The following is a 4,890-nucleotide window of genomic DNA, read 5'->3' as shown; positions in this document are numbered from 1 at the left end:
TTATTAATATATGGGAAAGCCATGGAGTACCGGATATTACTTTTGTAATATGCTACTTTACTAAACAAACCTATTGTTCCCAGGTGCTTTTTTGTAGATTCTTTGGGATTTCCTAAGTATAGTATCATGTCGTCTCCAAATAGTAAAAGCTTGAGTTCTTCCTTTTTTATCTGGATGCCCTTGATATCTTTTTTTTTTTTTTTACCGAAATCATATGGCAAGTACTTCAAGTACTATGTTGAATAGGAGTGGTGAGAGTGGGTAACTTGTTTTGTGCCTGATTGTATTCTGGGATTCTAGCTCATTGATTTCTGCTCCAAGCCTTTAGTTTTTCCCCATTGAGAATAACGCTTGCTTTGGGTTTGTGGTAATTTGCTTTGACTAGATTGAGGAAAGTACTTTCAACTCCCATTTTGTTGAGAGTTTTTCATCATGAAGAGGTGCTGGATGTCATCAAATGCTTTATCTACATATATTGATATGATCATATGACTATCTTTATTTTATTGAGATGGTGTATTCTGTTGATTGACTAGAGAATGTTAAGCCATCCTTGCATCCCCAAGATAAACCTACTTGGTCATAGTGTGTGATCTTTTGTTGAGTTACTGGATTCTCTTTGCTGGTATTTTCTTGAGAATCTGTGTATCTGTATTCATCAAGGAAATAGGTCTGTAATTTTCTTTTTTTGTGGTGTCTCTGTCTGTTTTGAGTATTAGGGTGATCTTTGCCTCATAGAAACTATTTGGGAGTATTTCTGATTCTTCAATTTCCTGGAAAATCTTGAAAAATGTTGGCAGCATTTCCTCTTTAAAGGTTTGAAATATTTCACTATTGAATCCATCTGGGCCAGGGATTCTGTTTGGGGGGGATACTTTTGACCATCATTTCAATTTCCTTGGTAGTGATAGGTTCAAGTATTCCAAATCTTCTTGGTTCAACGTTGGGAGGCAATTGGAATCCAAAAATTTATTAATTTATTCAAGATTCTCTCATTTCCTGCTGCAAAGTTTCTCAATATAATCTCTGATGATCCTATGGATTTCTGTAGTTTCTATTAGGATATGCCCATTTGCATTTCTGATTTGATTTATTAGAATTCTTTCTCTTTGTTAATTTGAGAGGCTTCTCGTGGTTTATTGATCTTATTTATTTTCTCAAAGAACCAGCTTTTGCTCTTATTGGTCTTTTGGATTGTATTTTGGGATTCTAGCTCATTGACGTCTGGTACAAGTTTTATTATTTCCTTCCTCCAGCCTAGTTTGGACTACTTTTGTTGGTCATTTTCCAAAATCTTGAGCTCTAATTAATTCATGTAGATCCTCTCTTTCTTCCTGATGAATTCTGGCAGAGCTATACTCTTTCCTATTAACACTGCTTTTGCTGTGTCCCACAAGTTCTGGTAGCTCGTGTACTCATTCTCATTTGTTTCTGGAAACTTTTTATTTCCTCTTTGATTTCTTCTCTAAGCCAACAGTTGTTCATTACTTCCCTTAAAGAAAATATTTCCTTGCTGAGCTTTAGTCTGTTTGATCTATTGAGAAGTGACAAAGTAGTGTTGAAATCTCCAACTAGTATTGTGTTGCTATCAATGTTTTTCTTTAAGTCAATTAGAAGTTGTTTTTAAGTATTTTGCTGGTCTGTCATGAGGAGAATCTACATTGAGGAGGGTGAGTTTTTTCTGATGTACAGATCCCATGATCATGAAGAAATGACCTTCACTGTCTCTTATAACCTATAGCCTGAAGTTCATGTGGTCTGATACTAGTATGGCCACTCCAGCTTTGTGGAGGTGTTCTTTTCTTTCTTGAAGAATTGTTTTCCAGCCTTTGAATTTGAGCCCATGGTTGCTTTGATTGTTCAGAAGTGTTTCTTCAGGCAGCAGAATGTTGGGTTCAGTTTTATAATTCATCTTCCCATTCTGTGCCTCTGAATTGGCACATTTAGTCCATTGACATTGAGAGAGATTGTTGTGATGGGGATTTGTGCTATCTTTATGTAGAATTTTTGTACTTGTGCGGATTGTCTTAGCTTAAAGTAGCCCTGTTAATTCTTCTTGCAACAACAATATGGAACACTTTACAAGTTTGCATGTCATCTCTGTGCAAGGACAATGCTAATCTATGTATCATTTCAATTTTAGTATATATGTCATCAAATATAGTATGAGTTAATTTTTCCATATTTTTCTCTACTTATTAATTTGAGGGTTGTCCTTACTCACTCCTATGGCAGACAGTGATTCATAAGCAAGGTATGTATTTCAAAGCAGCTTGAATAGATAGATTTAGAACTTTAATGTCCCAGAAAGAAAAATATGGTTTTTACCATATTATCTTTTTCCATACCCAAGGCATCAGTTTTACAAAATAATTCTTTTGGAAGATAGTATATGAGTCTTGTTTAATGCCCTTCCCTGAAACCTTCATTAAGACCATTAAACTAGAGCCTTTTGCTGTTCTCACCTCAGTCCCTTGTACATCTCCAGGAAAAGGTGGATGGTGTTGTCTGCAATTTGACCACCTTGAATGTAAGTCGGATTTTTCTCCTGAATGAAGAGGTGAGGAGCATATTGATGATTTCATTCCACCTTATTACAAGTTCAACTTGAAAGGAAGGTGAGACTCATGAGGCTCCTGTAAAGGACAGAAAAAAGGGTCTCAGTGAAGTTTAATGGCCAACACATATTAGCAACACAGATGACTCAAAGTAGCCTGTGTGCATCTTTGTGTATAGTGAGTTTCATATCTACTGATAGTGATTCTCAGTCATGACACACAGGCAAAACAGACCTGTAATTAAAAATCTAGTTCTCTGAGCAGAGTGGGGTCTCTGAGGTGATTGAACAAGTGTATAGTAATTTATTACTAAGCACATAAGTAGTTTGAATGATGTGTACTTTTCGATCTAAAATTAATTCCAAATATGTCTAAAATTACAGTGTCCTGACCCCACACCTGGCTTTCCTCACCTGGGCACCTTGGAAGGGTCGGGGTTAGTTTCCCTCACCTCCTGATTAGAGCCCCGGTAGCTGATGAACTCTGCTACCAGCTATAGGTACGCTTAAGACCACTCTCCCCAAGCTTGAAGGAGCCTCATGCATGAAGGAATTGGAAGCAGAACCTGTGTAAACACACAAAAAATAAAAGGCCGGTGGTCTGGCCGTTTCCCCACTCCACGAAGGTCAATGGCGATGGTCAGGAGATGGAAGGAAATGGGGGCCAGGCTGGTTGTTCCTAGCAGCAGGTTATTACATGGAAGAGATGTATGACATGGAGGCCTCAGGAATCCTCAAGCACGTGCGCGCACTGTGAGCCCGGAAGTTCCCCTTATATAGATCATAGAACCTCTAAAAGGCGCATTACAGTGAATTCATAAAAGGAGTTACAGAAAGAACATTGAGGCAGCAATCCATATGTTGTTTCTTTACATCCACATTGTTTCCTTACATCAGCAGGCCAGTAATACTGGCCTCTAGAAAGAAGATACAAAGCCAAACTGAAACCTTTCACAAGCACTTTCACAAGCTGTAAGCACCTTGATTTGCATCCCAAAGAACAGCCTGGCTAGAGCTGGGAATCTATATCCCAAAGATCAGTCCTGACTAGCACCTGAGATCTGCAGATCTAAGACCAGCTAGGTTTCTGAGAGAAAAGGCAAACTGTCTCATTATACTGAAATCATTTACTGAAGGCAGTTTGAAGGGGAGAAACAGTCTCATCCAAGCTAGTCAAGACACACAGGAAAACAGCTTCTAGGAGGTGTTTCTCCTCTCCTTGTCCAACCAACATATAAGCATATATAATATTAATCATTTTGTATGAACACAGTAAGAAATGCATTGAGCTTATAGAATTGCTCTTCTAGGGCCATTTCAATCTCAGACTGCAGTGCTCAGGCCAGATATCTTTCCTATTCCTAGCAGCAGGGCCCCTAATGTCGTCGTTACTTTTGGATCATGACATCATTTGCCTATGATCCATCTCTTAACTTATAGTTAAGAATCGTGGCACCTTGGCCTGGCCCATCGCGATGCCAGGGTAGCACATAACTTACCGGCTTGCCCTTGTTCCATCCAGTCCCACGTCGGGACCCTGCCCTTGGGGTACTAGGAAGTGAGGGCAACTGAGGCTTAAGTTGAGAAGGCAGATGCCCAGGAGTGAATAATATTCAAAGCCAATCAATTCCTAAGTTACAAAGCATATTAAGTAATTGTCTTCCTGTACCAATACAAAAGGACATTGCATTAAGGTAAACTGTTCAAAACACACAAGGAGACGGAGGAAGGCAATATTAACTTACAGTATAGCTTCAGTGTCTAAGAAGGAGGAGACCTTACAAATTGGTTGGGGAAGAGAGCATAGAAGTGGTTACAGACAGACAAAGTAATGGGAGTGTCTCGGGAGCACTGTGATGGGTGCAATTTGATAAACCTAAGCTCCATATACTCCAACAGAACCCAGGTGTATGGGAACAGGGGATGAGATCTCCAAAGCTGCTCAGATCAAGAATGGACCCCCTCCATCAAGATCCACCATCTTCTAGTAGCTAAATGTTACAACCACGAACTGCCCCTGGAGCCATGTCATCCCATCAATGGCCAAGATCCAGAGATTGGATATTGTTGATAAGATAACAACTCTTATTGTTCAGTTCTCACTCTCAGAGAACCTGGTAGGCTTCTGCGAGTATCATGCCTGCATGGCAGAGTCTGTGTTTCTGGTCACTGTTTCTTTTGAGGTACAGAAGCTGCTTAATTTAAAATAGTCCCCTTTGTTTATCTCTGTTTCCAGTTGCTTGGCAAGTGGCGTGTTATCTTTGAAGATACCTTTAACTTCAATGTCGTGGAGGGATATGCCGACCTTGTATTCAATGTACATGAGGGATTCT

At 39.4% G+C, this 4,890-nt stretch overlaps 1 pseudogene; it reads right to left on the bottom strand.

Moving 5' to 3' along the window:
* Positions 1-2,063: 2,063 nt before the first annotated feature.
* Positions 2,064-2,162, bottom strand: LOC130037013 (uncharacterized; annotated as a pseudogene).
* Positions 2,163-4,890: the final 2,728 nt, after the last annotated feature.

The sequence above is a fragment of the Sorex fumeus genome, unplaced genomic scaffold (assembly GCF_029834395.1).
Source record: "Sorex fumeus unplaced genomic scaffold, SorFum_2.1 ptg000070l, whole genome shotgun sequence".
NCBI classification, from domain to species: Eukaryota; Metazoa; Chordata; class Mammalia; order Eulipotyphla; family Soricidae; genus Sorex; species Sorex fumeus.
The sequence above is the reverse complement of the archived record's forward strand: the minus strand, read 5'-3'. Positions and strand labels throughout refer to the sequence as shown.